The sequence below is a fragment of the Phyllobates terribilis genome, unplaced genomic scaffold, assembly GCF_046119375.1.
Source record: "Phyllobates terribilis strain yellow unplaced genomic scaffold, ASM4611937v1 Scaffold_136__1_contigs__length_4911898, whole genome shotgun sequence".
NCBI lineage: Eukaryota > Metazoa > Chordata > Amphibia > Anura > Dendrobatidae > Phyllobates > Phyllobates terribilis.
Window position 1 is genome coordinate 1,917,457 of NW_027362896.1, and position 11,329 is coordinate 1,928,785.

General features: G+C 54.9%; 1 protein-coding gene across 1 annotated transcript in view; it reads right to left on the minus strand.

Moving 5' to 3' along the window:
- The window catches only part of LOC141204974 (uncharacterized), a 43,412-nt gene extending 33,252 nt beyond the window's left edge, over positions 1-10,160 (minus strand). The window contains exon 1 of the mRNA XM_073664015.1: positions 10,089-10,160. The gene's annotated coding sequence lies outside the window, so the exon portion shown is untranslated. The remainder of the gene's footprint in view (positions 1-10,088) is intronic.
- Positions 10,161-11,329: the final 1,169 nt, after the last annotated feature.

An 11,329-nucleotide genomic window follows, 5' to 3' on the forward strand; every position in this document is an offset into this window, starting at 1 on the left:
GTTCTTCCACCCCAAGTACTCGATAGTATGGGGCTGCCTAGTTACTACGATACTTAAATGCCTAATAATGGTGTCTGGGCCTGCAATGTATGGAAGTCTATTAGGCCGCGCCAGAGGCAACGTCCAGTAAGTTACCTTTTGACGCCCCTATAAACATTAGCCTAAAGTTGCATGAAAGCACTGATTTCGGGGGTTTGGTTGACTATATAATGTATTTGGGGGCCTCCCGACAGATGATGTCAGGGCAGAGAAGGATCTGGCATCCTGAATGTCAGAGGCTAATCAGGTTGTTCTTCCCTAGAGGAGTCTGGAGGCGACTCTCTCATACAGATCACAGGAAAGCTGGAATATTTGTGTGTATGGAGAAGTCGGGAGATGTCTACCAAATGATCGGTAAGTCAACACTTATCTCATGTGTATGAGGCCGTTAGTATTACACTGACAGGCAGGGATAATAAATGGCACTACAAGAAATATCTGTCACTATAGGGAAAATAGACTCACTGCACAATGTTAGTTAAGTCACGTCCATAACTTTATACTCTATTATCCTATACGCAGTGGTGTAGACAAAAATCACAGATCCCATAGTTGATGGGAGGTATGAATCACTGAGGTGGTTGTCCTCTGTGATGTAAACCTTGAGTAATGCGTGGGTGCACATAGTAGTAAAAGGAGTGTTTGTGCATCCGAGTCAGGTTTACGGGCAGCCGAACAGATGGGTGGGCCTGGCTGACCACATGTCCTACCCCTTGGTATAGTTCAAATTCTAAAATGGAGTCTGTTTCTCTCACACATGGTCTGTGTGTGGGGGTAAGAAGGCCTCCTATGTGATGTCTTAAGACTGAGCTGGTATACTGGATGCTATCCAGCCTGTGTGTCCTGGGCTATTTCTAAGGTGCCCTTGTTGGAACTGTTTACTTTGTTTTGCCTGCATTGAAAGGCCGTTTATTTTCCTTTGCTTGTGGCATGGTTTATGGAGCACCAATAAACCACATCTAAATAGAAACAGTTCCTGTGACACCTCACCACGCACCCAAATGAGCAAAGAGAGGGGGAACCAGTCTCGGTAAGCGCTATTCCACATAAACATATAACTCAAAAGAGGAAAAGGAAATCAGGAATGTGTCAAGATTAAGTTAGAATTTTATTACAGAAAATGTATAAAAACAGGCAATTTCCAAAAGGAGTAAAATCAAGACGTATACGTCAGTAAGGCGGGGGAACTGTGTGTCATAGACGGAGAACCAGGGTCTAAAGCAGGGGTCCTCAAACTTTTTAAACAGGGGGCCAGTTCACTGTCCCTCGGACCATTGGAGGGCCGGAATATAATTTAATGTCCCCAATAGGTAAATGTCCCCAATAGGCAGGTAAATGTCCCCAATAGGCAGCATAGGTCCCCAATAGGCAGGTAAATGTCCCCAATAGGCAGCATAGGTCCTCAATAGGCAGGTAAATGTCCCCAATAGGCAGCATAGGTCCCCAATAGGCAGCATAGGTCCTCAATAGGTAGGCTGTTTCCCCCTTATAATGCCTTATGCAGGCTGTTCCCCCCTTATAATACTCCATGCAGGCTGTTCCCCCCCTTATAATGCCCCATGCAGGATGTCACCCTCCCATATAATGCCCCATACAGGATGTCCCTTTCTCCCACCATATCATGCCCCATGCAAGATATCACTCCCCTGTCTTTATAATGCCCCATGCAGGATGTCACCCCCCATATAATGCCCCATGCAGGATGTCACTCTCCATATAATGCCCCATGCAGGATGTCACCCCCCCCCATATAATGCCCCATGCAGGATATCACTCCCGTCTTTATAATGCCCCATTCAGGATGTCACCCCCCCCCATATAATGCCCCATGCAGGATGTCCCTTTCTCCTACCATATAATGCCCCATGCAGGATGTCCCTTTCTCCTACCATATAATGCCCCATGCAAGATATCACTCCCGTCTTTATAATGCCCCATGCAGGATGTCATCCCCCCCCGTATAATGCCCCATGCAGGATATCACTCCCGTCTTTATAATGCCCCATGCTGGATGTCACCCCCCCATATAATGCCCCATGCAGGATATCACTCCCCTGTCTTTATAATGCCTCATTCAGGATGTCACCCCCCCATATAATGCCCCATGCAGGATGTCACCCCCCCATATAATGCCCCATGCAGGATGTCACCCCCCCATATAATGCCCCATGCACCATGTCACCCCCCTTATAATGCCCCATTCAGGATGTCACCCCCCCATATAATGCCCCATGCAGGATATTACTCCCCTGTCTTTATAATGCCCCATTCAGGATGTCACCCCCCCATATAATGCCCCTTGCTGGATGTCACCCCCCCATATAATGCCCCATGCAGCATGTCACCTCCCCATATAATGCCCCATTCAGGATGTCACCCCCCATATAATGCTCCAAGCAGGATATTACTCCCCTGTCTTTATAATGCCCCATTCAGGATGTCACCCCTCCCATATAATGCCCTATTCAGTATGTCACCCCCCCATATAATACCCCATGCAGGATATCACTCCCCTGTCTTTATAATGCCCCATTCAGGATGTCACCCCCCATATAATGCCCCATGCAGGATGTCACCCCCCCCCATATAATGCCCCATGCAGGATGTCACCCCCCATATAATGCCCCATGCAGGATGTCACCCCCCATATAATGTTCCATGCAAGATATCACTCCCATCTTTATAATGCCCCATTCAGGATGTCACCCCCCCATATAATGCCCCATGCTGGATGTCAACCCCCCATATAATGCCCCATGCAGGATATCACTCCCCTGTCTTTATAATGCCCCATTCAGGATGTCACCCCCCATATAATGCCCCGTGCAGCATGTCACACCCCATATAATGCCCCATTCAGGATGTCACCCCCAATATTATGCCCCATGTCTCCATACATTTAAAAAAAAAAAAAAAAATACTCACCTCACTTCTCACCTGCTGCCGCTGCTCAGGTCCGGACTCCAGTGTCGCTGGCGTCGTCCCGCTCTGCGCTGCCTGTGATGGCTCAGGGGAGGGCGCGGTGGAAAGACGTCACCGCACCCTCTGACCTGAGACGTCACAGGGAGCGCATAGCAGGAAGACAGCGGATGTGCAGAGGCACGGGGAGAGGTAAGTATCTGGCTGCCGGGGCCCTAAGCAAGCGGAAGGGAGCTGGCGCTGACACCGCTCTCCTCCGCCCACAGCCCGGCGGGCCGGATAAATATACTCCGCGGGCCGCATGTGGCCCGCGGGCCGTAGTTTGAGGGCCCCTGGTTTAAAGAATAATCGATATTAAGTAGAGAAAGCCTAATAAAAGTGCAGTATGATTCCTCAAACAGTACACCCAAAAGGATCACAATAGGTACACAACACGATCCTATAAGATAATAAAGTGCCAGTGCATCAGAGAAGCTACAATACATGTAAAGTGCTTAGTGCATCATAAAGACAGTAATGTATATAACCCAAGCTCCTACAGTAGAAATGCTCGGAAGGTGGCTATAGAAGATATACACAATAGCTATATACGTACAATCCAGTCCTAAAGCACTTTATAAAGTGCATGTGCATAGCTCAAATAGCAATATCAGTAACGGCCACATCTAAGATATCACCGAGCAAGGGTAACTACACTGCTCAAAAAAATAGCACATCCTAGATCTGAATGAATTAAATATTCTCATTGAATACTTTGTTCTGTACAAAGTTGAATGCGCTGACAACAAAATCACACAAAAATCATCAATGGAAATCAAATTTATTAACCAATGGAGGCCTGGATTTGGAGTAAGCCCCAAAATTAAAGTGGAAAAACACACTACAGGCTGATCTAACTTTGATGTAATGTCCTTAAAACAAGTCAAAATGAGGCTGAGTATTGTGTGTGGCCTCCAAGTGCCTGTATGACCTCTCTATAATGCCTGTGCATGCTCCTGATGAGGCTGAGTATTGTGTGTGGCCTCCAAGTGCCTGTATGACCTCCCTACAACGCCTGGGCATGCTCCTGATGAGGCTGAGTATTGTGTGTGGCCTCCACGTGCCTGTATGACCTCCCTACAACGCCTGGGCATGCTCCTGATGAGGTTGCGGATGGTCTCCTGTGGGATCTCCTCCCAGACCTGGAACAAAGCATCCGCCAACTCCTGGACAGTCTGTGGTGCAACGTGACGTTGGTGGATGGAGCGAGACATGATGTCCCAGATGTGCTCAATCGGATTCAGGTCTGGGGACCGGGCAGGCCAGTCCATAGCTTCAATGCCTTCATCTTGCAGGAACTGCTGACACACTCCAGCCACATGAGGTCTGGCATTGTCCTGCATTAGGAGGAACCCAGGGCCAACCGCACCAGCATATGGTCTCACGAGGGGTATGAGGATCTCATCTCGGTACCTAATGGCAGTCAGGCTACCTCTGGCGAGCACATGGAGGTCTGTGTGGCCTTCCAAAGAAATGCCACCCCACACCATTACTGACCCACTGCCAAACCGGTCATGCTGAAGGATATTGCAGGCAGCAGATCGCTCTCCACGGCGTCTCCAGACTCTGTCACATGTGCTCAGTGTGAACCTGCTTTCATCTGTGAAGAGCACAGGGCGACTTTGCCAATCCTGGTGTTCTGTGGCAAATGCCAAGCGTCCTGCACGGTGCTGGGCTGTGAGCACAACCCCCAACTGTGGACGTCGGGCCCTCAAACCACCCTCATGGAGTCGGTTTCTAACCGTTTGTGCAGACACATGCACATTTGTGGCCTGCTGGAGGTCATTTTGCAGGGCTCTGGCAGTGCTCCTCCTGTTCCTCCTTCCACAAAGGTGGAGGTAGCGGTCCTGCTGCTGGGTTGTTGCCCTCCTACGGCCCCCTCCACGTCTCCTGGTGTACTGGCCTGTCTCCTGGTAGCGTCTCCAGCTTCTGGACACTATGCTGACAGACACAGCAAACCTTCCTACCACAGCTCGCATTGATGTGCCTTCCTGGATGAGCTGCACTACCTGAGCAACTTCTGTGGGTTGTAGAGTCCGTCTCATGCTACCACGAGTGTGAAAGCACACCCAACATTCAAAAGTGACCAAAACATAAGCCAGAAAGCAATGGTACTGAGATGTGATCTGTGGTCCCCACCTGCAGAACCACTCCTTTATTGAGGGTGTCTTGATAATTGCCAATAATTTCCATCTATTGTCTATTCTATTTGTACAACAGCATGTGAAATTGATTGTCAATCAGTGTTGCTTCCTAAGTGGACAGTTTGATTTCACAGAAGTTTGATACACGTGGAGTCATATTCTGTTGTTTAAGTGTTCCCTTTATTTTTTTGAGCAGTGTAATAATATAAATATATACACACACACACAGTACAGACCAAAAGTTTGGACACACCTCATTTAAAGAATTTTTTTTTTGTATTTTCATGACTATGAAAATTGTACATTCACACTGAAGGCATCAAAACTATGAATTAACACATGTGGAATTATATACTTAACAAAAAAGTGTGAAACAACTGAAAATATGTCTTACATTCTAGGTTCTTCAAAGTAGCCACCTTTTGCTTTGATGACTGCTTTGCACACTCTTGGCATTCTCTTGATGAGCTTCAAGAGGTAGTCACCGGAAATGGTCTTCCAACAATCTTGAAGGAGTTTCCAGAGATGCTTGGCATCTGCGGTCCAGCTCACCCCAAACCATCTCGATTGGGTTCAGGTCTGGTGACTGTGGAGGCCAGGTCATCTGGCGTAGCACCCCATCACTCTCCTTCTTGGTCAAATAGCCCTTACACAGCCTGGAGGTGTGTTTGGGGTCATTGTCCTGTTGAAAAAGAAATGATGGTCCAACTAAACGCAAACCGGATGGAATAGCATGCCGCTGCAAGATGCTGTGGTAACCATGCTGGTTCAGTATGACTTCAATTTTGAATAAATCCCCAACAGTGTCACCAGCAAAGCACACCCCACACCATCACACCTCCTCCTCCATGCTTCACGCTGGGAACCAGGCATGTATAGTCCATCCGTTCACCTTTTCTGCGTCGCACAAAGACACGGTGGTTGGAACCAAAGATCTCAAATTTGGACTCATCAGACCAAAGCACAGATTTCCACTGGTCTAATGTCCATTCCTTGTGTTCTTTAGCCCAAACAAGTCTCTTCTGCTTGTTGCCTGTCCTTAGCAGTGGTTTCCTAGCAGCTATTTTACCATGCAGGCCTGCTGCACAAAGTCTCCTCTTAACAGTTGTTGTAGAGATGTGTCTGCTGCTAGAACTCTGTGTGGCATTGACCTGGTCTCTAATCTGAGCTGCTGTTAACCTGCGATTTCTGAGGCTGGTGACTCGGATAAACTTATCCTCAGAAGCAGAGGTGACTCTTGGTCTTCCTTTCCTGGGGCGGTACTCATGTGAGCCAGTTTCTTTGTAGCGCTTGATAGTTTTCGGGGAGACTTTCAAAGTTTTCCCAATTTTTCGGACTGACTGACCTTCATTTCTTAAAGTAATGATGGCCACTCGCTTTTCTTTACTCAGCTGCTTTTTTTTTACCATAATACAAATTCTAACAGTCTATTCAGTGGGACTATCAGCTGTGTATCCACCAGACTTCTGCACAACACAACTGTTGGTCCCAACCCCATTTATAAGGCAAGAAATCCCACTTATTAAACCTGACAGGGCACACCTGTAAAGTGAAAACCATTTCCGGTGACTACCTCTTGAAGCTCATCAAGAGAATGCCAAGAGTGTACAAAGAACCTAGAATATAAGGAATATTTTCAGTTGTTTCACACTTTGTTGTTAAGTATATAATTCCACATGTGTTAATTCATAGTTTTGATGCCTTCAGTGTGAATGTACAATTTTCATAGTCATGAAAATACAGAAAAATCTTTAAATGAGAAGGTGCGTCCAAACTTTTGGTCTGTACTATACACACACACACACACACGCAGTGGGTACAGAAAGTATTCAGACCCCTTTAAATTTTTAACTCTTTGTTTCATTGCAGCCATTTGGTAAATTCTAAAAAGTTCATTTTTTTCTCATTATAGTACACTCTGCCCCCCATCTTGTCTGAAGAAAACAGAAATGTAGAAAGGCACACACCTGTCTATATAAGACCTCACAGGTCACAGTGCATGTCAGACCAAATGAGAATCATGAGCGCAAAGGAACTGCCCCAGGAGCTCAGAGACAGAATTGTAGCAAGGCACACATCTAGCCAAGGTTATAAAAGAATTTCTGCATTACTCAAGGTTCCTAAGAGCACAGTGGCCTCCATAATCCTTAAATGGAAGAAGTTTGGGACCACCAGAAGTCTTCCTAGACCTGGCACAGGATGGGAGGGGTGAAGGGTGCCAGGCACACCAGGATGGGAGGGGTGAAGGGTGCCAGGCACACCAGGATGGGAGGGGTGAAGGCCACATAAAACAGGAAGGAGGGGGCCATATATACCAGGATGGGGGATATTAACAGAATTGGGGGACATTACCCCGATAACAGTGTCAGCAGCAGACCCAGTCCCCCTTAACAGTGCATTGTGACCCCATTTTTTGCTAGTTTTCTCCTGTAAAACCTAGGTGCGTCTTATGGTATGGTGCATGGTAGTTTTCTCTTTTTTTTGTGAGAGTCCTAGGCACTTGAACTCACAACATCCACAATTGCAGGCAGGAGCTAAGCCTCCGGGCCACAGGCTCTGCTGATGACAGTGGGATCATTTTTTATACATGAAGCTGCAGTTTAGGCTCTCACTCCACAGGCAGAATATACTGGTACATAGAAATACACTTATGTACAGTCTACCTCTATGTCCCTGCATTCTACAGGAAGAACACTTTTTTTTTTCTTCCTCTAAAATTTACACACAAAAAAAATAAAAGCCACCACAGAGCCGGCAGCCTCCCCCCCAGAGCCACCACAGAGCCGGCAGTCTCCCCCCCAGAGCCACTACAGAGCCCGCAGCCTCCCCCCCAGAGCCACCACAGAGCCCGCAGCCTCCCCCCCAGAGCCCGCAGCCTCCCCCCAGAGCCCGCAGCCTCACCCCAGAGCCCGCAGCCTCACCCCCCAGAGCCACCACAGAGCCCGCAGCCTCACCCCCCAGAGCCCGCAGCCTCCCCCCCAGAGCCACTACAGAGCCCGCAGCCTCCCCCCCAGAGCCACCACAGAGCCCGCAGCCTCCCCCTCAGAGCCCGCAGCCTCACCCCCCAGAGCCACCACAGAGCCCGCAGCCTCACCCCCCAGAGCCACCACAGAGCCCGCAGCCTCACCCCCCAGAGCCACCACAGAGCCCGCAGCCTCACCCCCCAGAGCCACCACAGAGCCCGCAGCCTCACCCCCCAGAGCCACCACAGAGCCCGCAGCCTCACCCCCCAGAGCCACCACAGAGCCCGCAGCCTCCCCCCCAGAGCCACCACAGAGCCCGCAGCCTCCCCCCCAGAGCCACCACAGAGCCCGCAGCCTCCCCCCAGAGCCACCACAGAGCCCGCAGCCTCCCCGCCAGAGCCACCACAGAGCCCGCAGCCTCCCCGCCAGAGCCACCAGAGCCCGCAGCCTCCCCCAGAGCCACCACAGAGCCCGCAGCCTCCCCCCCAGAGCCACCACAGAGCCTGCAGCCTCCCCCCCCAGAGCCACCAGAGCCCGCAGCCTCCCCCCCAGAGCCGCCAGAGCCCGCAGCCTGCCCCTCAGAGCCACCACAGAGCCCGCAACCTCCCCCCAGAGCCCGCAGCCCCCCCCAGAGCCGCCACAGAGCCCGCAGCCTCCCCCCCAGAGCCGCCACAGAGCCCGTAGCCTCCCCCCAGAGCCACCACAGAGCCCGCAGCTTCTCCCAGAGCCGCCACAGAGCCCGCAGCCTCCCCCCCAGAGCCACCACAGAGCCCGCAGCTTCTCCCAGAGCCGCCACAGAGCCCGCAGCCTCCCCCCAGAGCCGCCACAGAGCCCGCAGCCTCCCCCCAGAGCCGCCACAGAGCCCGCAGCCTCCCCCCAGAGCCGCCACAGAGCCCGCAGCCTCCCCCCAGAGCTGCCACAGAGCCCGCAGCCTCCCCCCCAGAGCCCGCAGCCTCCCCCCACAGAGCCACGACAGAGCCCGCAGCCTCCCCCCCCAGAGCCGCCACAGAGCCCGCAGCTTCCCCCCAGAGCCACCACAGAGCCCGAAGCCTCCCCCCCAGAGCCCGCAGCCTCCCCCCGAGCCGCCACAGAGCCCGCAGCCTCCCCCCCAGAGCCGCCACAGAGCCCGCAGCCTCCCCCCCCAGAGCCGCCACAGAGCCCGCAGCCTCCCCCCCAGAGCCGCCACAGAGCCCGCAGCCTCCCCCCCAGAGCCGCCACAGAGCCCGTAGCCTCCCCCCAGAGCCCGCAGCTTCCCCCCAGAGCCGCCACAGAGCCCGCAGCCTCCCCCCCAGAGCCACCACAGAGCCCGCAGCCTCCCCCCCCATAGCCACCACAGAGCCCGCAGCCTCCCCCCAGAGCCGCCACAGAGCCCGCAGCCTCCCCCAAGAGCCACCACAGAGCCCGCAGCCTCCCCCCCATAGCCGCCACAGAGCCCGCAGCCTCCCCCCCCATAGCCGCCACAGAGCCCGCAGCCTCCCCCCCCAGAGCCGCCACAGAGCCCGTAGCCTCCCCCCCCCAGAGCCACCACAGAGCCCGCAGCCTCCCCCCCCAGAGCCACCACAGAGCCCGCAGCCTCCCCCCCCAGAGCCGCCACAGAGCCCGCAGCCTCCCCCAAGAGCCACCACAGAGCCCGCAGCCTCCCCCCCATAGCCGCCACAGAGCCCGCAGCCTCCCCCCCCATAGCCGCCACAGAGCCCGCAGCCTCCCCCCCATAGCCGCCACAGAGCCCGCAGCCTCCCCCCCATAGCCGCCACAGAGCCCGCAGCCTCCCCCCCCAGAGCCGCCACAGAGCCCGTAGCCTCCCCCCCCAGAGCCGCCACAGAGCCCGCAGCCTCCCCCCACTATTCCCCAGAGCCCCTTAGGATCTCCAGAAGCATTACCCCCCCCCAATCCCGCACCCCCAAGTATCAGCCCCTTCACCCCGAAAAGAACAAGAGAAGCAACTAATGAAGCAAACTCCTGATTCTCAGCTCAGACCACCGACCTCCTGCAGACCACCGGCAGCTCTGTCTATGTCGTCACCGGAAGGGGCGGGGCCTCCGCAAGTCCAGGGGGGGGAGACCGGAAAGCAGGAAGCAGCTGAAGAGGACGGAGAGGCTGCGGGATGGGGCCGAGTGCCGGGATGGGGCCGAGTGCCGGGCTGCGGGATGGGGCCGGGCTGCGGGGTGGATGATGGTGCTGTATGGGGGCTGCATGTTGGAGGGTCCCACAGGGAAATGGCCGCTACTTGTATAAGGCTGTTTATGGGGGGGCGCTTTTACAGGAAAAGGGTTTATGTAATGTGAGTAGGGCTGCATGGAGAAGGTGATGAGGGGCCGCGTGGAGAAGGGGGGGGTGACGACGAGGGGCCGCGTGGAGAAGGGGGGGTGACGACGAGGGGCCGCGTGGAGAAGGGGGGGTGACGACGAGGGGCCGCGTAGAGAAGGGGGGGGTGACGACGAGGGGCCGCGTGGAGAAGGGGGGGTGACGACGAGGGGCCGCGTGGAGAAGGGGGGGTGACGACGAGGGGCCGCGTGGAGAAGGGGGGGTGACGACGAGGGGCCGCGTGGAGAAGGGGGGGTGACGACGAGGGGCCGCGTGGAGAAGGGGGGGTGACGACGAGGGGCCGCGTGGAGAAGGGGGGGTGACGACGAGGGGCCGCGTGGAGAAGGGGGGGGTGACGACGAGGGGCCGCGTGGAGAAGGGGGGGGATGACGACGAGGGGCCGCGTGGAGAAGGGGGGGTGACGACGGGGGGCCGCGTGGAGAAGGGGGGGTGACGACGAGGGGCTCTGTGGAGAAGGGGGGGTGACGACGAGGGGCCGCGTGGAGAAGGGGGGGTGACGACGAGGGGCCGCGTGGAGAAGGGGGGGTGACGACGAGGGGCTCTGTGGAGAAGGGGGGGTGACGACGAGGGGCCGCGTGGAGAAGGGGGGGTGACGACGGGGGGCCGCGTGGAGAAGGGGGGGTGATGACGAGGGGCTCTGTGGAGAAGGGGGGGTGACGACGAGGGGCCGCGTGGAGAAGGGGGGGTGACGACGGGGGGCCGCGTGGAGAAGGGGGGGTGACGACGGGGGGCCGCGTGGAGAAGGGGGGGTGACGACGGGGGGCCGCGTGGAGAAGGGGGGGTGACGACGGGGGGCCGCGTGGAGAAGGGGTGACGACGGGGGGCCGCGTGGAGAAGGGGGGGTGACGACGGGGGGCCGCGTGGAGAAGGGGGGGGTGACGACGAGGGGCCGCGTGGAGA